We start from the raw sequence: 25,090 nt of genomic DNA on the forward strand, positions 1-25,090 counted from the left end.
CCTATACATTTTCTTTCTCACACACACACACACACACACACACACACACACGCACGCACGCACGCACGCACGCACGCAAGCACGCACGCACACACACACACACACACTTACATGCATGCATGCATACACACACATGCAACTTGTGTACACACACAAACGTACAGAAACACTCAGGCAACATGCCTATTCACACACACACACACACACACACACACACACACACACACACACACACACACACACACACACACACACACACACACACCAGTAGCGACAATCAGTGCAGCGTGCTGTATTGAGGTAAAGGACCGGTATGTGTTCTTGATTAACACAGTGTCTTCTGTGCTGTGGTCCTCTGTGTACATGATGATCGGACACATTACGCCACGCTGTATTGAGGTAAAGGACCGGTATGTGTTCTTGATTAACACAGTGTCTTCTGTGCTGTGGTCCTCTGTGTACATGATGATCGGACACATTACGCCACGCTGTATTGAGGTAAAGGACCGGTATGTGTTCTTGATTAACACAGTGTCTTCTGTGCTGTGGTCCTCTGAGTACATGATGATCGGACACATTACGCCACTCCCTCTTCTGTTCTCCTCTGTTGCTCCCTTTCCCTCTCTCTCTACTCCCTCCCTCTCACTTTTTCTCTCTACCTCTCTCCCAATCTCTCTCATCCCACTCTCCCTCCCTCTCTCCCTCTCTTTCCGGTCTCTCTCGCCCTTTCTCTCTCCCCTTCTCTCTCTCTCTCTGGAGTCCCGCTGTCTCTTTTTTCTTCGTCCTCCTCCTCTCTTGTTCCCTCTCCCTCCCTCTTACCTTCAGGAGCACAGGATGTGAGGAGAGCAGGTAGGAACATTCTCTCTTTTCTCTCTCTTCTCTGGGTCTTCTGTTTCTCTACGTCTGTTCTCTCTCTCTCTCCTGCTGGCAACAGTTTTTCATTCTGTATGTCTGTGAAGGGTGTGTTGATGTCTTAATGTGTGTATAGTTGTTTCGGGGTTTGTATTTCGGGAGTGTGTGTGTGTGCATGTGTGTCAGTGGAGGCTGGTAGGAGATATAGGAGGACGGTTCATTGTAAAGGCTGGAATTGTATTAATGTAATGGAGTCAAACATGTGGTTTCCATATGGTTGATGTGTTTGATACCGTTCCATTAACTTTATCCCAGCCATTACAATGAGCCTGTCCTCCTATAGCACCTCCCACCAGCCTCCTCTGGTGTGTGTGTGTGTGTGTGTGTGTGTGTGTGTGTGTGTGTGTGTGTGTGTGTGTGTGTGTGTGTGTGTGTGTGTGTGTGTGTGCGGTGTAGTAGGGTTTTGAGAAGTGTGTGCGTGTGCATGCGTATGTGTGTGCGTGTGTTTGTACAGTGTAGTAGAGTTTGGAAGGTGTGTGCATGCGTGTGTCTGTGTGCGACTGTGTGTGTGTGGAGGCTACAGTATATGACTGTGTGTGTGGAGGCTACAGTATATGACTGTGTGTGTGTAGAGGCTACAGTGTATGACTGTGTGTGGAGGCTAAAGTATATGACTGTGTGTGGAGGCTACAGTATATGGCTGTGTGTGGAGGCTACAGTATATGACTGTGTGTGGAGGCTACAGTATATGACTGTGTGTGTGGAGGCTACAGTATATGACTGTGTGTGTGTAGAGGCTACAGTATATGACTGTGTGTGTGTAGAGGCTATAGTATATGACTGTGTGTGTGTGGAGGCTACAGTATATGACTGTGTGTGGAGGCTACAGTATATGACTGTGTGTGTGGAGGCTACAGTATATGACTGTGTGTGGAGGCTACAGTATATGACTGTGTGTGGAGGCTACAGTAAATGACTGTGTGTGGAGGCTACAGTATATGACTGTGTGTGGAGGCTACAGTATATGACTGTGTGTGGAGGCTACAGTATATGACTGTGTGTGGAGGCTACAGTATATAACTGTGTGTGTGTGGAGGCTACAGTATATAACTGTGTGTGTGTGGAGGCTACAGTATATTACTGTGTGTGTGTGTGGAGGCTACAGTATATGACTGTGTGTGTGTGTGGAGGCTATAGTATATGACTGTGTGTGTGTGGAGGCTACAGTATATGACTGTGTGTGTGTAGAGGCTACGGTATATAACTGTGTGTGTGTGGAGGCTACAGTATATAACTGTGTGTGTGTGGAGGCTACAGTATATGACTGTGTGTGTGTGGAGGCTACAGTATATAACTGTGTGTGTGTGGAGGCTACAGTATATGACTGTGTGTGTGTGGAGGCTACAGTATATGACTGTGTGTGTGGAGGCTACAGTATATGACTGTGTGTGGATTTGCCTCCTCGCCGGCTCTCTGTTTCCGACGTGTCTCTCTGTTCTGACGTGTCTCTCTGTTCTGACGTGTCTCTCTGTTCTGACGTGTCTCTGTTCTGACGTGTCTCTCTGTTCAGTAGTGTCTCTCTGTTCAGAACTGTCTCTCTGTTTCCGACGTGTCTCTCTGTTCTGACGTGTCTCTCTGTTCAGACGTATCTCTCTGTTCTGACGTGTCTCTCTGTTCAGTAGTGTCTCTCTGTTCAGAACTGTCTCTCTGTTTTGACGTGTCTCTCTGTTTTGACGTGTCTCTCTGTTCTGACGTGTCTCTCTGTTCTGACGTGTCTCTCTGTTCTGACGTGTCTCTCTGTTCAGACGTGTCTCTCTGTTTTGACGTGTCTCTCTGTTCCGACGTGTCTCTCTGTTCAGACGTGTCTCTCTGTTCTGACGTGTCTCTCTGTTCTGAAGTGTCTCTCTGTTCTGACGTGTCTCTCTGTTTTGACGTGTCTCTCTGTTCTGACGTGTCTCTCTGTTCTGACGTGTCTCTCTGTGCTGAAGTGTCTCTCTGTTCTGACGTGTCTCTCTGTTCCGACGTGTCTCTCTGTTCCGACGTGTCTCTCTGTTCTGACGTGTCTCTCTGTTCTGACGTGTCTCTCTGTTCTGACGTGTCTCTCTGTTTTGACGTGTCTCTCTGTTCAGACGTGTCTCTCTGTTCTGACGTGTCTCTCTGTTCTGAAGTGTCTCTCTGTTCTGACGTGTCTCTCTGTTCTGACGTGTCTCTCTGTTCTGACGTGTCTCTCTGTTCAGACGTGTCTCTCTGTTCCGACGTGTCTCTCTGTTCTGACGTGTCCCTCTGTTCAGAAGTGTCTCTCTGTTCTGACGTGTCTCTCTGTTCTGACGTGTCTCTCTGTTCAGACGTGTCTCTCTGTTCTGACGTGTCTCTCTGTTCAGACGTGTCTCTCTGATCTGAAGTGTCTCTCTGTTCTGACGTGTCTCTCTGTTCAGACGTGTCTCTCTCTCCTCAGCGACAGCTCAAGTGGAACCAGAGCAGAGATGCTGTTAGCCCAGAGGCTTGGCTTGTTGAGTTGACCACAGGACACATATTGCTTTCTGTTCTGTTATTTTCATGCTCCTCATATCGTAGAGAATGAAGACAGCTTCTGTTCTAAGGATCAACTATCAACAACAACTCACGGTCTCACTTCAGTATTCAACCTTTGTCCAAGGGGGGAAGTAACATCACATTTGGATGGTAAATTTGAGGCATTAATTCCGACTGGTTAAGTTAAGGGTTAAAACAGAAAAAACTAAAACGACTGTCTAGCACTGGGACTGAACCCACAATTATCAGGCCGGAGGTTTAAGCGGTTCCTCTATCCCAATCCACAACACCCTAGCAAACCAAGCCAGCCTACTAGATGGTAATAGGTGCTCACGTTGCCCTTAGTGAACAGTATGGAGACATCTACCCACATCCTAGGGACCTGGACAAACATTGAATACTGAAGTTGATTAGGTGTGAGCTGGCTGCAACTATGGGGATTCACTACTTTAAAGAGGCAATCTGGGATTAGTATATACGTTTTTAGACTTTTAAATGATTTATATATATCATTGTTTCTTGAAAAATATAACTTATGAATGCCTTATGAGCTTAGTTCAATAGGTATAGTAGTTGAATCCCAGATAACTACAATTATGTGTTTAGAACGATACAGCTTCTCTTCTAAGGGACCATTTTTTACTACGATTCTGTCAATACATTAGTTTCAGTGCTGCAGTGAGTAATCCTAAAAGAAATGACTTCAGCACTGTACCAACAGTCAGAGTAGCTATGACCCAAATCAGTGAGAGGCGGATAGAGATTGGGATCCTTCAGTTTTTTATACTGCAAAGTCGGCACCTTAGAAATGTATCGGAGAAAACACTTGTTTTAAATGTCTTCAGAAACGCAGAGAGTATCTTCTCCAATTAAACCTACAATCGTTCTAGTGGAACTAACTCACTTATTTCATTTAATGGGACCTGAGATATCAGAGAGTTCAGTCCAAATGATGAGGATTATGTTCTGTTATATGTTGCTTTTGGCAAGTCGATATACCAGAGTCAGTATATCCCTACACACTCACATAGTTTACACAAAACATACCTTTTTCCACTAAACCATACATGCATGCACACGCATACAAACACACACACACACACACACACACACACACACACACACACACACACACACACACCTAACATTGATTCAGAAGCACAGCCATCAAGAATAATAAGGTAGAAGTCAATGCTCAGATCAATTTTGGCGCAGAAAATGATGTTAACATTGACACATTAGAGGTTTTACTTTAAATAATATCTGTCTGCTCTTTTGGTGTTTTCACTGCAGTGGGGGGAAATATAGATTTAGAAATATTCTCTCCTAGCCGTGACCCATGGGCACCAGTCTGCTCCAGCTTTAGCCAAAGATGTAGCACTGTGTTGCAGAAAGTCCGTCTAGCCCTATTTGACATGCCTACAGTACTTTGGGGCTGTATATATCAAGTGTCGCAGAGTGTCAGTTTTGCCTTTTAGATCATAATGAATAAGATTACATGGACAGGGGAGATCTGATCCTAGATCAGCACTCCTACTCTGAGACGTTTGATACATATGCCCCCCGATCCACAGATTATTGGTGCGTTCTGTTTCCAATGACTTGCAGATATTACCAACATTACTCCTGTTTTCAATCCATGAGGCTACAGATGTCTGGCTACGCAGTAGAAATTGAATGCTGTCATCGATAAACAGAGAGAAGTGAGAGAGAGAGAGCGAGAGAGAGAGAGAGAGAGAGAGGAATGGGTTTTGGCCTATGCGTCCTTTAGGCCATAGGTGTGATCTCTGACTTCCAGAGAACTGAGAAGATCAAAGAGAGAACTTCTCTCAGGGAATAATTAACAACCGTCAATTAGCAGGAAAGGTACCAGATGCGGGCTGGTCTAGCAGTAGTGCTGCCGCCCCTGGACTGCTCACCCCTGAAGGCAACAGATCAATCCCCAGTACAATGCCTGTTGTCTTTCACTTGAATGGCCATCACATTTAAAAATCCCTCTGAAGTCTTTCAACTGCTTGAAGGATTTTGTTTTAATATCAATTCATATTTTGAGCATATGTTAATGTGTTACCTTTATTTATCTAGGCAAGTCAGTTAAGAACAAATTCTTACTTACAATGACAGCCTACCCCAGCCAAACCCGGACAACACTGGGCCAATTGTGCGCCGCCTTATGGGACTCCCAATCACAGCCAGATGTGATACAGCCTGGATTCAAACCAGGGACTGTAGTGACATCTCTTGCACTGAGATGCAGTGTCTTAGACCGCTGCACCACTCGGGAGTATCTGTGTGTGTGCGTCAAACTTGAGTGTGTTTGTGTGTGTGTATGTGTGTGTTTTGTAAGTTCAATATATCCCTCTGGGGGTAGCTCTGGTGTCATAATGAATGTAGAACAGATGAACTGTCTGAGGCAACACTGAATTGTATAGTTCTATATCTGAATTACTACGTCAGAGATAAGATTCACCCCGTCATGAACAACAGAAACAATAAAACTCTGTTTGGCCCAAGAAGCTGAAAAGGAGATTGGTAAGCCTAATGGAACAAGTAGTGGAGACAAGCCTTCACCCCAAAGGCTCCTGATAAAAAGCACCTCAATATGTGCAGGTTGACCTCTATCGTCATGAGTCTTGTCCTGGAGGCAGAACTGAGTTTCCACTAGATGGGCCAGCTACAAAGTCAAAATTGGCTTTATTGTAAAAATTAATTAAAACAAAAATGTGCTTTTTTATGGTTAGGCATTATGGTTAGCAGTGTGGTTAAGGTTAGGGTCCAAATCAGATGTTATGACTTTGCAGCAGAGTGACACTCTGCCTAGCTGCCTCCAGTACATGAGCCATCTCAATAAATGCCAACCTGCTCAATATTTATGATGTGCTATGTAGACTGAAGTGTTGAGACTGCTTAGCTTTATCCATAATCCATTTTATGTCAGTTTCAATTTCAGAAAGTATTCAGACAAGGTTACTCATCATACAAGCATAGTTTTTCAAACCCCCTCTGCTGCAGTCTGGGCTAATGAGACGATCAGTTGAGAGATCAGAAAACTTAAAGCTCTTTAGAATAGCTTTTCTACTACTTTTCGTAGATAATTCTACCACAGTCTAGTGCACTTTCCAGGCCCAAGCCAATTCAACAATGCTCTGCAGGGAACATTGCCTTTTAAAAGCCGGATTGTCGACAACCCACAATCAGATTGATTGCCGGCCAAACATTCTGCTGAGCAGGCCCAATGTGTTGCATCTAACAGGAGTCCAGAGTTCTATTTCTATGTCTTTGGAGTGAGCAGGCAGTCTGGGCTGGGCATGAGAGAGAGAGAGAGAGAGAGACACCGAGCTGGCAGGGGAAGAGCTTGTTGCTCTTTGGATCAGTATCAGTAGGGTCTATTTAGAAATGATTACCACTATCAGTATTGACATCGGAGTTCCTTGATGGGCACTTAAAGAGGCATTACAGTAAATCTGACCTGCCATTGGACATTGCTCTTTAGAGGATCCTGCCCTGTTGTCTTGCCCTGGGTTTGCAATCCATCCAAGATTAGTTGCCAGGAATTCTCCATCTAATGACTATATGGCTGCATCCCAAATGGCACCTTTATCCCTACATAGTGCACTACTAGGGCTCTGCTCAAATGTTTTTATTTATTTAATCAGGCAAGGCAGTTAAAGAACAAATGATTAATTACAATGATTTATCACTACAGACGTCCTGGTTCAAATCCAGGCTGTATCACAACCAGCTGTGATTGGGCGGTGCACAATTGGCCCAGCATCGCCTGGGTTTGGTTGGTGTAGGCTGTACACCGCTAGCGCTGAAATGCAGTGCCTTAGACCACTGCACCACTCGGGAGCCCACTAAAACTGTTGCACTGAATAGGGGAAATTGGGTCATTTGGGACACAACCCATACTTAAGTTGCCAGGAATGGAAGAGTAGACATTTGATCAATGAACGACAGTACTACTACAGCTAGAATATCTTATTCTGTAGCTAGTTAGGAGATACTGATACTTCCGTTGCTATAGATATTCTGTAGCTAGTTAGGATATACTGATACTTCCGTTGCTATAGATATTCTGTAGCTAGTTAGGAGATACTGACACTTCCGTTGCTATAGTTATTCTGTAGCTAGTTAGGAGATACTGTATACTTCCGTTGCTATAGTATTCTGTACCTATATAGGAGGTATTGTATACTTCCGTTGCCATAGTTATTCTGTAGCTAGTTAGGAGATACTGATACTTCCGTTGCTATAGTTATTCTGTAGCTAGTTAGGAGATACTGATACTTCCATTGCTATAGTTATTCTGTAGCTAGTTAGGAGATACTGATACTTCCGTTGCTATAGTTATTCTGTAGCTAGTTAGGAGATACGGGTACTTTCGTTGCTATAGTTATTCTGTAGCTAGTTAGGAGATACGGGTACTTTCGTTGCTATAGTTATTCTGTAGCTAGATAGGAGATACTGATACTTCCGTTGCTATAGTTATTCTGTAGCTAGTTAGTAGATACTGATACTTCCATTGCTATAGTTATTCTGTAGCTAGTTAGGGGATACTGATACTTCCGTTGCTATAGTTATTCTGTAGCTAGTTAGGAGATACTGATACTTCCGTTGCTATAGTACTCTGTAGCTAGTTAGGATATACTGATACTTCCTTTGCTATAGTTATTCTGTAGCTAGATATGAGATACTGATACTTCCGTTGCTATAGTTATTCTGTAGCTAGTTAGGAGATACTGATACTTCCATTGCTATAGTTATTCTCTAGCTAGTTAGGATATACTGATACTTCCGTTGCTATAGATATTCTGTAGCTAGTTAGGAGATACTGACACTTCCGTTGCTATAGTTATTCTGTAGCTAGTTAGGAGATACTGATATTTCCGTTGCTATAGTTATTCTGTAGCTAGTTAGGAGATACTGATACTTCCGTTGCTATAGTACTCTGTAGCTAGTTAGGATATACTGATACTTCCGTTGCTATAGTTATTCTGTAGCTAGTTAGGATATACGGGTACTTTCGTTGCTATAGTTATTCTGTAGCTAGTTAGGAGATACTGATACTTCCGTTGCTATAGTTATTCTGTAGCTAGTTAGGAGATACTGATACTTCCGTTGCTATAGTTATTCTGTAGCTAGTTAGTAGATACTGATACTTCCATTGCTATAGTTATTCTGTAGCTAGTTAGGGGATACTGATACTTCCGTTGCTATAGTTATTCTGTAGCTAGTTAGGATATACGGGTACTTTCGTTGCTATAGTTATTCTGTAGCTAGTTAGGAGATACTGATACTTCCGTTGCTATAGTTATTCTGTAGCTAGTTAGGATATACGGGTACTTTCGTTGCTATAGTTATTCTGTAGCTAGTTAGGAGATACTGAAACTTCCATTGCTATAGTTATTCTGTAGCTAGTTAGGAGATACTGATACTTCCATTGCTATAGTTATTCTGTAGCTAGTTAGGGGATACTGATACTTCCGTTGCTATAGTTATTCTGTAGCTAGTTAGGAGATACTGATACTTCCGTTGCTATAGTACTCTGTAGCTAGTTAGGGGATACTGTATACTTCCGTTGCTATAGTACTCTGTAGCTAGTTAGGAGATACTGCATACTTCCGTTGCTATAGTACTCTGTAGCTAGTTAGGGGATACTGTATACTTCCGTTGCTATAGTACTCTGTAGCTAGTTAGGGGATACTGTATACTTCCGTTGCTATAGTACTCTGTAGCTAGTTAGGGGATACTGTATACTTCCGTTGCTATAGTACTCTGTAGCTAGTTAGGGGATACTGTATACTTCCGTTGCTATAGTACTCTGTAGCTAGTTAGGGGATACTGTATACTTCCGTTGCTATAGTACTCTGTAGCTAGTTAGGAGATACTGTATACTTCCGTTGCTATAGTACTCTGTAGCTAGTTAGGGGATACTGTATACTTCCGTTGCTATAGTACTCTGTAGCTAGTTAGGGGATACTGTATACTTCCGTTGCTATAGTACTCTGTAGCTAGTTAGGAGATACTGATACTTCCGTTGCTATAGTTATTCTGTAGCTAGTTAGGAGATACTGATACTTCCGTTGCTATAGTACTCTGTAGCTAGTTAGGAGATACTGATACTTCCGTTGCTATAGTTATTCTGTAGCTAGTTAGGAGATACTGATACTTCCGTTGCTATAGTTATTCTGTAGCTAGTTAGGAGATACTGTATACTTCCGTTGCTATAGTACTCTGTAGCTAGTTAGGAGATACTGTATACTTCCGTTGCTATAGTACTCTGTAGCTAGTTAGGAGATACTGTATACTTCCGTTGCTATAGTACTCTGTAGCTAGTTAGGAGATACTGTATACTTCCGTGGCTATTTACTGTCAACATTACATTTAATTTAAATGACTATTAGCTGTGCTCTGTTGTTCTGTGGTTTGGTTTGGAAAGTGTTTGATTTTGTTTTCTTTTCTGTAGTGTGTAATCGTTTTTTAGTGTGGTTAACAGTCAGTGTGTCTGTCTGTGTGTGTCTGTTTGAAAATCAAATCACATTTTATTGGTCTGATACACATGGTTAGCAGATGTTAATACGAGTGTAGCGAAATGCTTGTGCCTCTAGTTCTGGCAGTGCAGTAATATCTAACAAGTAATTAACAATTCCATGGGATGGAATAAGAATATGTACATATAGCTATAGCTATATGTATAATGTATGACAGAGCAGCATAGGCAAGATACAATAGATGGTATAAAATACAGTATATACATGTGAGATAAGTAATGTAAGATATGTAAACATTATTAAAGTGACTAGTGATCCATTTATTAAAGTGTCCAATGATTTTGAGTCAGTGTGTTGGCAGCAGCCTCTCTGTGTTAGTGATGGCTGTTTAATGGTCTGATGGCCTTGAGATAGAAGCTGTTTTTCAGTCTCTCGTTCCCAGCTTTCATGCAGCTTCTGAATGGAAGTGGGGGGAACAGGCAGTGGCTCGGGTGGCTGTTGACCTTGATGATATTTTTGGCCTTCCTGTGACATCGGGTGCTGTAGGTGTCCTGGAGGGCATGTAGTTTGCCACCGGTGATGCGTTGTGCAGACCGCACCACCCTCAAATCAAGTCAAGTCTTTGGAGAACCTTGCGGTTGTGGGCGGTGCAGTGGCCGTACCAGGAGGATGCTCTCAATTTTGCATCTGTAAAAGTTTGAGGGTTTCAGGTGATAAGCCTTCTTCACCACACTGTTTGTGTGGGTGGACCATTTCAATTTGTCCGTGATGTGTACGCCGAGGAACTTAACATTTCCACCGTCTCCATTACTGTCCCATCGATGTGGATAGGGGGGTGCTCCCTCTGCTGTTTCCTGAAGTCCACGATCTCCTTTATTTTGTTGACGTTGAGTGAGAGGTTGTATTCCTGACACACACACACACACACACACACAAACACACACACACACACACACACACACACACACACACACACACACACACACACACACACACACACACACACACACGCACACTCTCTCTCTGACTGACTGTGGACACAGTTTCTGTCACATAGGCTGAACACACAAAACAGACTGCACTGATGAACGGCTGAAAGAAGACGGCGGCCGTCTTGTCACCTCTGACCACAGAACACCGGCTGTCATTTTCTATTCATTTCCTGACGATTCTACATGTTGAATCGCCAGCGTTAGTGTAAACCCAGCAGTTTATCACCCAGCCACCCACTGCTTTAAAGTTGACATTAATGTATAGGAAACTTATTGGGGCATAAAATATCAACCCAAGAGGTCTCTTTTGTGTAGAACCAGCAGGGTGGTTCCAGGTGAAATCCTACCCAGGATTGCGGTCACCTTGCTGGGGCAGGAAAATCCTAAAGAGTTCTTAGCGGACAATCAGGGACCCAGGGGGAAATCATTGGTCCTGTCAAGGCCATAACAAACAGGGACATAGATTTATGGTGTTTTAGTTTCCTTTCCCACCCACCTCCCCAAAAAACATGCCACCTCAGCGGTTAGCTTTAAATTCTTAGCTAGTGACTCCAGCGAGGGGTTATGTGGAACAGTGTTGTGTGGAATCGAAGTGCCAGGCCTTTCCCTGTAGTACTATTGAGTTCCATCTGGCCCCAAGCATCATTCTACTGTAAAAAGTCTGTGGGAATAAGGAGACAGACTTTTGTCATTTTCACCCCTCCAGGTCTTTCACTTCTTTTTTTAAAGACAGATAGGAGAGGTAGAAAAGATGAGTCAGAGAGAGAGAGAGCGCGAGAGAGAGAGAGAGAGAGATAGAGAGAGAGAGGAGAATTAAAGAGAGGGTGAGAGATAAAGACAGAGAGGAGAGGTAGAAAAGATGAGAGAGAAAAGCTCTTTGTGGGTCTTGGACTGAAACTCCAAGAGAAGAAGTGAAAGAAACAGAAAGAGAGGTTCTTGTTCCTCTGAAGGATCTCTGTCCTCCATCTGGCCCTGTTGTTCAGACAGAGGAGTCAGTGAACATGAACACAGAACAGATCAGACAGAGGAGTCAGTGAACATGAACACAGAACGGATCAGACAGAGGAGTCAGTGGACAGAACAGATGCATGATTTCTCTGTGTCTTTTCATCCCTCTCTCCCCGGTCTCTTTCTCCCTCTGTCTTTTGCTCCTTTTTCAACCCCCCTTTCTCGCTTGTTTTCTCTCTCTTTCTCTCCTCTCTTTCTTCTTCCTCTTTCTGTTTATCTCTCTCTCTCCCCTCTGGTTATTCCTGCATCTCTTCATCTGTCTGTTTATCTCTCTCTCTCCCCTCTGGTTATTCCTGCATCTCTTCCTCTTTCTTGATGTCTCCCTCTCTCCTTCCCTCTCTTTCTCTCTCTCTCCTTCCCTCTCTCCTTCCCTCTCTTTCTTTCCCTCTCTCCTTCCCTCTCTTTCTTTCCCTCTCTCCTTTCCTCTCTTTCTCCCTCTCTCCTTCCCTCTCTTTCTCTCTCTTTCCATCCCTCTCTTTTTCTCTCTCTCCTTCCCTCTCTTTCTTTCCCTCTCTCCTTCTCTCTCATTCTCTCCCACTCTCCTTCCCTCTCATTCTCTCCCACTCTCCTTCCCTCTCATTCTCCTTCCCTCTCATTCTCTCCCTCTCTCCTTCCCTCTCTTTCTACCTCTCTCCTTCCCTCTCATTATCTCCTTCTCTCCTTCCCTCTCTCTGTCCTTCCCTCTCTTTCTGTCCCTCTCTCCTTCCCTCTTTCTGTCCCTCTCACCTTCTCTATCTCTCCCTCTCTTCTTCCCTCTCTTTCTCCCTCTGTCCTTCCCTCTCTTTCTGTCCCTCTCTCCTTCCCTCTCATTCTCTCCCGCTCTCCTTCCCTCTCATTCTCTCCCTCTCTCCTTCCCTCTCATTCTCTCTCTCTCCTTCCCTCTCTTTCTACCTCTCTCCTTCCCTCTCATTATCTCCCTCTCTCCTTCCCTCTCTCTGTCCTTCCCTCTCTTTCTGTCCCTCTCACCTTCTCTCTCTCTCCCTTTCTCCTTCCCTCTCTTTCTGTCCCTCTCACCTTCTCTCTCTCTCCCTCTCTCCTTCCCTCTCTTTCTACCTCTCTCCTTCCCTCTCATTATCTCACTCTCTCCTTCCCTCTCTCTGTCCTTCCCTCTCTTTCTGTCCCTCTCTCCTTCCCTCTTTCTGTCCCTCTCACCTTCTCTATCTCTCCCTCTCGCCTTCCCTCTATTTCTCCCTCTGTCCTTCCCTCTCTTTCTCCCTCTCTTTCTCTCCCTCTCACCTACCCTCTCTTTCTCCCTCTCTCCTTCCCTCTCTTTCTCTCCCTCTCACCTACCCTCTCTTTCTCCCTCTCTCCTACCTTCTCTATCTCTCCCTCTCTCCTTCCCTCTCTTTCTCTCCCTCTCTCCTTCCCTCTCTTTCTCTCCCTCTCGCCTTCCCTCTCTTTCTGTCCCTATCTCCTACCTTCTCTATCTCTCCCTCTCTCCTTCCCTCTCTTTCTCCCTCTCTCCTTCCCTCTCTTTCTCTCCCTCTCCCTCTGCCACCCCTCTCTGCATGGCCCCTCCCTCTCCGTCCCTCTATCTAGCAAGTGTTACTCTGTCTTTCTCTCCCTTTACCCACTCTTCCCCTCCCTCTCCTGTGGCAGATGGGTAAGGATGAATAGAGTCAGCAGCTAGACTCTTTAACCCCTACACCACACCAGACAACACCATACAAGACACAGAGATTAAGGCTTTTCTAAACAATTCAACCAAACATGCACTGACGAAACAAACTCACAATAGAACTCATTCACGGCTGACAGTCATACGAATGCCGTTATCCATCTTGCGCAGACATTCAAAGCAATTTCTTCCTTCACTCAATAAGATCCATAGACGAAAACACGAAATCATAGACAAAAACACTGTAGTTGTGTCTAAACTGCCAACAAAGCCTGCTTTATAGCAGTGATTGCGTGATTAGGCAATAAATTCATGTTTACTGGATTAAGGAAAGACATAAAACTACATTTTATGTGTTATTTTTCTGCATGGTAGGATGGAATGAACTCTGCCGTAGGACATACATACAGCAAATTGCTTAAGCAATTAAACGCTTCCTCTAAATCAGCCTCTGACTGTGTCCCAAATGGCACACTATTCCCTGTATAGTACACTACTGTTGAGCAGGGCCCATAAAATATTCCCTAAATAGTACACTACTGTTGAGCAGGCCCAATAGACTATTCCCTATATAGTACACTACTGTTTAGCAGGGCCCATAGACTATTCCCTATATAGTACACTACTGTTGAGCAGGGCCCATAGACTATTCCCTAAATTGTACCCTACTGTTGAGCAGGGCCCATAGACTATTCCCTATATAGTACACTACTGTTTAGCAGGGCCAATAGACTATTCCCTATATAGTACCCTACTGTTGAGAAGGGCCCATAGACTATTCCCTATATAGTACACTACTGTTGAGCAGGGCCAATAGACTATTCCCTATATAGTACCCTACTGTTGAGCAGGGCCCATAGACATATCAGTGTGTGTTTGTGTGTGTGTGTGTGTGTCTGTGTGAATGACTGACTGGGGATTCATTTATGCTCTTCCCATGATTGCAGCTTGTTAATCACAGCAGATCATTATGAGAGGTTGTTTGTGTCAAACTGTAGTCCAGCTGAAATAATGCAGACACAAGCTGTTTATTTACTTCCACAGAGCACTGTCTCTGTCTTTTCTGCTTTCCATCTCTACCACTCTCTGTCTCTCTCTGTCTCTCTCTCTGTGTTTCTATCTCTCTGTATCTCTCTCTGTGTCTCTATCTCTCTCTGTCTCTCTCTGTCTTTTCTGCTTTCCATCTCTACCACTCTCTGTCTCTCTCTTAGTCTCTCTCTGTCTTTTCTGCTTTCCATCTCTACCACTCTGTCTCTCTATCTCTGTCTCTCTCTCTGTGTCTCTATCTCTCTGTCTCTCTCTCTGTGTCTCTATCTCTCTCTGTGTCTCTATCTCTCTCTGTCTTTTCTGCTTTCCATCTCTACCACTCTCTGTCTCTCTCTGTCGCTCTCTGTCTTTTCTGCTTTCCATCTCTACCACTCTCTGTGTCTCTCTCTCTGTCTCTCTCTCTGTGTCTCTATCTCTCTCTGTGTCTCTTTCTCTCTCTGTGTCTCTCTGTCTTTTCTGCTTTCCATCTCTACCACTCTCTGTCTCTCTCTCTCTGTGTCTCTCTCTCTGTGTCACTTCGGCACGGCTTTAGGTGTGTTACTGAAGCTACTGTCACTGTGGAGGAGTTTCTGGTCGCCGTAGGAGAGAAGGTAGGATATGAGAACGTTGCTTATGTATCCAGGATGAATAAAGCTGTGGTGGTATTTCTTAAAGAAGAATGTCTTGTAGATTGGATGGTTGAGCATGGTGTATTTCTTAAAGAAGAGTGTCTTGTAGATCGTATGGTTGAGCATGGTGTACTTCTTAAAGAAGAGTGTCTTGTTGATCGGATGGTTGAGCATGGTGTACTTCTTAAAGAAGAGCGTCTTGTTGATCGGATGGTTGAGCATGGTGTACTTCTTAAAGAAGAGTGTCTTGTTGATCGGATGGTTGAGCATGGTGTACTTCTTAAAGAAGAGTGTCTTGTTGATCGGATGGTTGAGCATGGTGTACTTCTTAAAGAAGAGTGTCTTGTTGATCGGATGGTTGAGCATGGTGTACTTCTTAAAGAAGAGTGTCTTGTTGATCGGATGGTTGAGCATGGTGTACTTCTTAAAGAAGAGTGTCTTGTTGATCGGATGGTTGAGCATGGTGTACTTCTTAAAGAAGAGTGTCTTGTTGATCGTATGGTTGAGCATGGTGTACTTCTTAAAGAAGAGTGTCTTGTTGATCGTATGGTTGAGCATGGTGTACTTCTTAAAGAAGAGTGTCTTGTAGATCGTATGGTTGAGAGGTTTTCTCTTCCCAACTGTTTATATTTGGGTTAAAGTAAAGATTTAGTCGAAGTTGTGTAATTATTTTGCTTAATTTTGTGTTAGGGTCAGCTAAATTAGCAATATGGAAGACCCGGAAGAACAGTATTCGGGGACAGGGGTCTGTGGATGTGGTGGGAATGCTGGAGGGAATGTTGGCAGCGAGACTGAGGGTTGAGTTTGCCTATTATAAACTGGTTAACAATGTTGATCTGTTTATGAGTATATGGGGTATTCATAGTCTGTTGTGTTTAGTTACTATGGAGGAGAATTTGGAGCTGTGTTTTTAAATGATGTGTAACTATGGTTTTGTCTCTCTCTCTGTGTCTCTCTCTGTGTCTCTCTCTGTGTCTCTCTCTGTGTCTTTCTCTGTGTCTCTCTCTGTGTCTCTCTCTGTGTCTCTCTCTCTGTCTCTCTGTCTCTCTGCCTGTCTCTCTCTCTCTGTCTCTCTCTCTCTGTATGTCTCTCTCTCTCTCTCTCTCTCAATTCAATTTCAATTCAAGGGCTTTATTGGCATGGGAAACATGTGTTAACATTGCCAAAGCAAGTGAGGTAGACAACATACAAAGTGAAAATATAAAGTGAAAAACAACAAAAATTAACAGTAAACATTACACATACAGAGGTTTCAAAACAGTAAAGACATTACAAATGTCATATTATATATATATACAGTGTTTTAACAATGTACAAATGGTTAAAGGACACAAGATAAAAGAAATAAGCATAAATATGGGTTGTATTTACAATGGTGTGTGTTCTTCACTGGTTGCCCTTTTCTCGTGGCAACAGGTCACAAATCTTGCTGCTGTGATGGCACACTGTGGAATTTCACCCAGTAGATATGGGAGTTTTTCAAATTTGGATTTGTTTTCGAATTCTTTGTGGATCTGTGTAATCTGAGGGAAATATGTCTCTCTAATATGGTCATACATTGGGCAGGAGGTTAGGAAGTGCAGCTCAGTTTCCACCTCATTTTGTGGGCAGTGAGCACATAGCCTGTCTTCTCTTGAGAGCCATGTCTGCCTACGGCGGCCTTTCTCAATAGCAAGGCTATGCTCACTGAGTCTGTACATAGTCAAAGCTTTCCTTAATTTTGGGTCAGTCACAGTGGTCAGGTATTCTGCCGCTGTGTACTCTCTGTTTAGGGCCAAATAGCATTCTAGTTTGCTCTGTTTTTTTGTTAATTCTTTCCAATGTGTCAAGTAATTATCTTTTTGTTTTCTCATGATTTGGTTGGGTCTAATTGTGCTGTTGTCCTGGGGCTCTGTAGGGTGTGTTTGTGTTTGTGAACAGAGCCCCAGGACCAGCTTGCTTAGGGGACTCTTCTCCAGGTTCATCTCTCTGTAGGTGATGGCTTTGTTATGGAAGGTTTGTGAATCACTTCCTTTTAGGTGGTTGTAGAATTTAACGGCTCTTTTCTGGATTTTGATAATTAGTGGGTATCGGCCTAATTCTGCTCTGCATGCATTATTTGGTGTTCTACGTTGTACACGGAGGATATTTTTGCAGAATTCTGCGTGCAGAGTCTCAATTTGGTGTTTGTCCCATTTTGTGAAGTCTTGGTTGGTGAGCGGACCCCAGACCTCACAACCATAAAGGGCAATGGGCTCTATGACTGATTCAAGTATTTTTAGCCAAATCCTAATTGGTATGTTGAAATGTATGTTTCTTTTGATGGCATAGAATGCCCTTCTTGCCTTGTCTCTCAGATCGTTCACAGCTTTGTGGAAGTTACCTGTGGCGCTGATGTTTAGGCCAAGGTATGTATAGTTTTTTGTGTGCTCTAGGGCAACAGTGTCTAGATTGAATTTGTATTTGTGGTCCTGGTGACTGGACCTTTTTTGGAACACCATTATTTTGGTCTTACTGAGATTTACTGTCAGTGCCCAGGTCTGACAGAATCTGTGCATAAGATCTAGGTGCTGCTGTAGGCCCTCCTTGGTTGGTGACAGAAGCACCAGATCATCAGCATACAGCAGACATTTGACTTCGGATTCTAGCAGGGGGAGGCCGGGTGCTGCAGACTTTTCTAGTGCCCGCGCCAATTCGTTGATGTATATGTTGAAGAGGGTGGGGCTTAAACTGCATCCCTGTCTAACCCCACGACCCTGTGTGAAAAAATGTGTGTGTTTTTTGCCAATTTTAACCGCACACTTGTTGTTTGTGTACATGGATTTTATAATGTCGTATGTTTTACCCCCAACACCACTTTCCATCAGTTTGTATAGCAGACCCTCATGCCAGATTGAGTCGAAGGCTTTTTTGAAATCAACAAAGCATGAGAAGACTTTGCCTTTGTTTTGGTTTGTTTGGTTGTCAATTAGGGTGTGCAGGGTGAATACATGGTCTGTTGTACGGTAATTTGGTAAAAAGCCAATTTGACATTTGCTCAGTACATTGTTTTCATTGAGGAAATGTACGAGTCTGCTGTTAATAATAATGCAGAGGATTTTCCCAAGGTTACTGTTGACACATATTCCACGGTAGTTATTGGGGTCAAATTTGTCTCCACTTTTGTGGATTGGGGTGATCAGTCCTTGGTTCCAAATATTGGGGAAGATGCCAGAGCTAAGTATGATGTTAAAGAGTTTTAGTATAGCCAATTGGAATTTGTTGTCTGTATATTTGATCATTTCATTGAGGATACCATCAACACCACAGGCCTTTTTGGGTTGGAGGGTTTTTATTTTGTCCTGTAACTCATTCAATGTAATTGGATAATCCAGTGGGTTCTGGTAGTCTTTAATAGATGATTCTAAGATCTGTATTTGATCATGTATATGTTTTTGCTCTTTATTCTTTGTTATAGAGCCAAAAAGATTGGAGAAGTGGTTTACCCATACATCTCCATTTTGGATAGATAATTCTTCTTGTTGTTGTTTGTTTAGTGTTTTCCAATTTTCCCAGAAGTGGTTAGAGTCTATGGATTCTTCAATTGCATTGAGCTGATTTCTGACATGCTGTTCCTTCTTTTTCCGTAGTGTATTTCTGTATTGTTTTAGTGATTCACCATAGTGAAGGCGTAGACTCAGGTTTTCCGGGTCTCTATGTTTTTGGTTGGACAGGTTTCTCAATTTCTTTCTTAGATTTTTGCATTCTTCATCAAACCATTTGTCATTATTGTTAATTTTCTTCGGTTTTCTATTTGAGATTTTTAGATTTGATAGGGAAGCTGAGAGGTCAAATATACTGTTAAGATTTTCTACTGCCAAGTTTACACCTTCACTATTACAGCGGAACGTTTTACCCAGGAAATTGTCTAAAAGGGATTGAATTTGTTGTTGCCTAATTGTTTTTTGGTAGGTTTCCAAACTGCATTCCTTCCATCTATAGCATTTCTTAATGTTACACAGTTCCTTTGGCTTTGATGCCTCATGATTGATTATTGCTCTGTTTAAGTAGACTGTGATTTTGCTGTGGTCTGATAGGGGTGTCAGTGGGCTGACTGTGAACGCTCTGAGAGACTCTGGGTTGAGGTCGGTGATAAAGTAGTCTACAGTACTACTGCCAAGAGATGAGCTATAGGTGTACCTACCATAGGAGTCCCCTCGAAGCCTACCGTTGACTATGTACATACCCAGCGTGCGACAGAGCTGCAGGAGTTGTGACCCGTTTTTGTTGGTTATGTTGTCATAGTTGTGCCTAGGGGGGCATATGTGGGAGGGAATGCTGTCACCTCCAGGCAGGTGTTTGTCCCCCTGTGTGCTTAGGGTGTCAGGTTCTTGTCCGGTTCTGGCATTTAGGTCGCCACAGACTAGTACATGTCCCTGGGCCTGGAAATTATTGATTTCCCCCTCCAGGATGGAGAAGCTGTCTTCATTAAAATATGGGGATTCTAGTGGGGGGATATAGGTAGCACACAGGAGGACATTTTTCTCTGTTAGGATAATTTCCTTTTGAATTTCTAGCCAAATGTAAAATGTTCCTGTTTTGATTAATTTAATGGAGTGAGTTAGGTCTGCTCTATACCAAATTAGCATACCCCCTGAGTCCCTTCCCTGTTTCACACCTGGTAGTTTGGTGGATGGGACTACCAGCTCTCTGTAACCTAGAGGGCAACCAGTGGGTCCGTCTCCTCTATACCAGGTTTCTTGCAGGATGACAATGTCTGTATTACCGATTTCTTTGGTGAAGTCCGGTGAAGTCTCTCTCTCTCTCTCTCTCTCTCTCTCTCTGTCTCTCTCTGTGTCTCTCTCTGTGTCTCTCTCTGTGTCTCTCTGTCTCTCTGTCTCTCTGTCTGTCTCTCTCTCTCTCTGTCTGTCTCTCTCTCTGTCTGTCTCTCTCTCTCTCTGTCTGTCTCTCTCTCTGTCTGTCTCTCTCTCTGTCTGTCTCTCTCTCTCTCTGTCTCTCTCTCTCTCTCTCTCTCTCTGTCTCTCTCTCTCAATTCAATTCAATTCAATTAAAGGGCTTTATTGGCATGGGAAACGTGTTAACATTGCCAAAGCAAGTGAGGTAGATAATATATAAAGTGAATATATAAAGTGAAATAAACAATACAAATGAACAGTAAACATTACACATACAGAAGTTTCAAAACTTTAAAGACATTACAAATGTCATATTATATATATACAGTGTTTTAACAATGTACAAATGGTTGAAGGACACAAGATAAAATAAATAAGCATAAATATGGGTTGTATTTACAATGGTGTTTGTTCTTCACAGGTTGCCCTTTTCTCGTGGCAACAGGTCACAAATTTTGCTGCTGTGATGGCACTGTGGAATTTCACCCAGTAAATATGGGAGTTTATCAAAATTGGATTTGTTTTCAAATTCTTTGTGGATCTGTGTAATCTGAGGGAAATATGTCTCTCTAATATGGTCATACATTGGGCAGGAGGTTAGGAAGTGCAGCTCAGTTTCCACCTCATTTTGTGGGCAGTGAGCACATAGCCTGTCTTCTCTTGAGAGCCATGTCTGCCTACGGCGGCCTTTCTCAATAGCAAGGCTATCCTCACTGAGTCTGTACATAGTCAAAGCTTTCCTTAATTTTGGGTCAGTCACAGTGGTCAGGTATTCTGCCGCTGTGTACTCTCTGTGTAGGGCCAAATAGCATTCTAGTTTGCTCTGTTTTTTTGTTAATTCTTTCCAATGTGTCAAGTAATTATCTTTTTGTTTTCTCATGATTTGGTTGGGTCCAATTGTGCTGCCGTCCTGGGGCTCTGTAGGGTGTGTTTGTGTTTGTGAACAGAGCCCCAAGACCAGCTTGCTTAGGGGACTCTTCTCCAGGTTCATCTCTCTGTAGGTGATGGCTTTGTTATGGAAGGTTTGGGAATCGCTTCCTTTTAGGTGGTTATAGAATTTAACGTCTCTTTTCTGGATTTTGATAATTAGCGGGTATCATTATTTGGTGTTCTACGTTGTACACGGAGGATATTTTTGCAGAATTCTGCGTGCAGAGTCTCAATTTGGTGTTTGTCCCATTTTGTGAAGTCTTGGTTGGTGAGCGGACCCCAGACCTCACAACCATAAAGGGCAATGGGCTCTATGACTGATTCAAGTATTTTTAGCCAAATCCTAATTGGTATGTTGAAATTTATATTCCTTTTGATGGCATAGAATGCCCTTCTTGCCTTGTCTCTCAGATCGTTCACAGCTTTGTGGAAGTTACCTGTGGCGCTGATGTTTAGGCCAAGGTATGTATAGTTTTTTGTGTGCTCTAGGGCAACAGTGTCAAGATGGAATTTGTATTTGTGGTCCTGGTGACTGGACCTTTTTTGGAACACCATTATTTTGGTCTTACTGAGATTTACTGTCAGGGCCCAGGTCTGACAGAATCTGTGCATAAGATCTAGGTGCTGCTGTAGGCCCTCCTTGGTTGGTGACAGAAGCACCAAACAGCAGACATTTGACTTCGGATTCTAGCAGGGGAGGCCGGGTGATGCAGACTTTTCTAGTGCCCGCGCCAATTCGTTGATATATATGTTGAAGAGGGTGGGGCTTAAGCTGCATCCCTGTCTCACCCCACGACCCTGTGTGAAGAAATTTGTGTGTTTTTTGCCAATTTTAACCGCACACTTGTTGTTTGTGTACATGGATTTTATAATGTCGTATGTTTTACCCCCAACACCACTTTCCATCAGTTTGCATAGCAAACCCTCATGCCAAATTGAGTCGAAGGCTTTTTTGAAATCAACAAAGCATGAGAAGACTTTGCCTTTGTTTTGGTTTGTTTGGTTGTCAATTAGGGTGTGCAGGGTGAATACATGGTCTGTTGTACGGTAATTTGGTAAAAAGCCAATTTTACATTTGCTCAGTACATTGTTTTCATTGAGGAAATGTACGAGTCTGCTGTTAATGATAATGCAGAGGATTTCCCCAAGGTTACTGTTGACGCATATTCCACCGTAGTTATTGGGGTCAAATTTGTCTCCACTTTTGTGGATTGGGGTGATCAGTCCTTGGTTCCAAATATTGGGGAAGATGCCAGAACTAAGGATGATGTTAAAGAGTTTTAGTATAGCCAATTGGAATTTGTTGTCTATATATTTGATCATTTCATTGAGGATACCATCAACACCACAGGCCTTTTTGGGTTGGAGGGTTTTTATTTTGTCCTGTAACTCATTCAATGTAATTGGAGAATCCAGTGGGTTCTGGTAGTCTTTAATAGTTGATTCTAATATCTGTATTTGATCATGTATATGTTTTTGCTCTTTATTCTTTGTTATAGAGCCAAAAAGATTGGAGAAGTGATTTACCCATACATCTCCGTTTTGGATAGATAATTCTTTGTGTTGTTGTTTGTTTAGTGTTTTCCAATTTTCCCAGAAGTGGTTTTAAAGTCTATGGATTCTTCAATTACATTGAGCTGATTTCTGACATGCTGTTCCTTCTTTTTCCGTAGTGTATTTCTGTATTGTTTTAGTGATTCACCATAGTGAAGGCGTAGACTTCTATGTTTTTAGTTGGACAGGTTTCTCAATTTCTTTCTTGAATTTTTGCATTCTTCATCAAACCATTTGTCATTATTGTTAATTTTCTTCGGTTTTCTATTTGAGATTTTTAGATTTGATTGGGAAGCTGAGAGGTCAAATATACTGTTAACTCTCTTTCTTTCTCTCTCTCTCTCTCTCTCTCTCTCTCTCTCAGTTTCTCTGTCTCCCCCACTCCCTCCTTCTCTCCACTTCTCCCTCTCGTCTCTCTGTATGGGGGTAGTGCTTCCCAGACCCCGTCATGTATAAATACCACCTCCAATGCAAGGTACAGTGAGAGATGGTGTGTGTGTGTGTGTACTTACTAATGGATGGGTGCCCATATGGCCCTGCCTAGTGGTTTAAGCAGAAACACTGCATAATGAAGCCTATTCACCATTGTAATTACCGATGATGTAGGAGCCATTATCATTGATCACTGTGTGCTATTGGAAAGACACCAATGCACTTGATGTCTGACTGGCTCTGACTCTGACTGGCTCTGACTGACTCTGACTGGCTCTGACTCTGACTCTGACTGGCTCTGACTCTGACTGGCTCTGACTGGCTCTGACTCTGACTGGCTCTGACTGGCTCTGACTCTGACTGGCTCTGACGGGCTCTGACTGGCTCTGACTCTGACTGGCTCTGACTGGCTCTGACTCTGACTGGCTCTGACGGGCTCTGACTGGCTCTGACTCTGACTGGCTCTGACTGGCTCTGACTGGCTCTGACTCTGACTGGCTCTGACTGGCTCTGACTCTGACTGGCTCTGACTCTGACTGGCTCTGACTCTGACTGGCTCTGACGGGCTCTGACTGGCTCTGACTCTGACTGGCTCTGACTGGCTCTGACTCTGACTGGCTCTAACGGGCTCTGACTGGCTCTGACTCTGACTGGCTCTGACTCTGACGGGCTCTGACTGGCTCTGACTCTGACTGGCTCTGACGGGCTCTGACTGGCTCTGACTCTGACTGGCTCTGACGGGCTCTTACTGGCTCTTACTGGCTCTGACTGGCTCTGACTCTGACTGGCTCTGACTGGCTCTGACTCTGACTGGCTCTAACGGGCTCTGACTGGCTCTGACTCTGACTGGCTCTGACTGGCTCTGACTGGCTCTGACTCTGACTGGCTCTGACTGGCTCTGACTCTGACTGGCTCTAACGGGCTCTGACTGGCTCTGACTCTGACTGGCTCTGACTCTGACGGGCTCTGACTGGCTCTGACTCTGACTGGCTCTGACGGGCTCTGACTGGCTCTGACTCTGACTGGCTCTGACGGGCTCTTACTGGCTCTGACTGACTCTGACTGGCTCTGACTGACTCTGACTGGCTCTGACTCTGACTGGCTCTGACGGGCTCTGACTGGCTCTGACTCTGACTGGCTCTGACGGGCTCTGACTGGCTCTGACTCTGACTGGCTCTGACGGGCTCTGACTGGCTCTGACTCTGACTGGCTCTGACTGGCTCTGACTGGCTCTGACTCTGACTGGCTCTGACTCTGACTGGCTCTGGCTCTTCTATCTGGCTGCTGTATGCTTGGGGCCAGGAGGTTTTTGCTTGTTTAGTTTTTTAACTCTGGGCCGTAGTTATAACTACTACAGTAGTTATAGTCTGTACCTAGGGACATCAGTTTGTCATCGCTGTATGATCTAATGGAGTTAAACTCTACTATAGTAGTTCTAGTTTATTAACCTGATGATCTAATGGGGTTGAACTCTACTATAGTAGTTCTAGTTTATTAACCTGATGATCTAATGGAGTTAAACTCTACTATAGTAGTTCTGGTCTTTTTACCAGGAGTCCAGAGTTTTTCTTTAGGTACGGTATGTATGCTGTAGGCTGATGACAATAATATAAATCACTCCCACTCTTTAGACAGTTGGAGTTGTCTTTTTTCAAGTAAATTTGCATGCTAGACACAACCTGGAATAAGTGGGTTGTTTTATCATTAAAAACACATTCCATTTATTCTACCTTGCTTCGGCTAACACACTAATCTGGTTGATTTGTATGCTGAAGGTGGTGGCAGTTTCCACTGAGAAGACAGAGGGGGGTGGGTGCTAAGACCTTAGAATATCATTCATTGTACTGAGCTATATTCAGTATACTGTGTTTTATCTTCCCCCCCACTTAGATATCTTCCAAAACACTTTCTGATATAATCTATCAGATTATGGTCCTTCAAAGGCCAGGCAATACACCCAAATGACCTCCGAACTCAAGGAAAAAATAAACCTGTATCATTCAGAAATGGAGGGTGTTTCTCTTTACAATGACACACTGGAGGAGTTGTTTGATGGGTCTGGCTCTATCTTTTCTCTCCCTATTTCTCTTCCTCTCCCCTCTCTCTCTGTCTCTCCACTCTCTCTCTTTCGCTCTCTGTCTGTGTATAT

General features: G+C 43.6%; 1 protein-coding gene across 1 annotated transcript in view; it reads left to right on the plus strand.

Moving 5' to 3' along the window:
• The first annotated feature begins 750 nt into the window (after positions 1 to 750).
• The window catches only part of LOC118964947 (cortexin domain-containing 1-like), a 79,492-nt gene continuing 55,152 nt past the window's right edge, over positions 751 to 25,090 (plus strand). Inside the window, exon 1 of the mRNA XM_036981235.1 lies at positions 751 to 849. The gene's annotated coding sequence lies outside the window, so the exon portion shown is untranslated. The remainder of the gene's footprint in view (positions 850 to 25,090) is intronic.

Source organism: Oncorhynchus mykiss, chromosome 6 (genome assembly GCF_013265735.2).
Source record: "Oncorhynchus mykiss isolate Arlee chromosome 6, USDA_OmykA_1.1, whole genome shotgun sequence".
NCBI classification, from domain to species: Eukaryota; Metazoa; Chordata; class Actinopteri; order Salmoniformes; family Salmonidae; genus Oncorhynchus; species Oncorhynchus mykiss.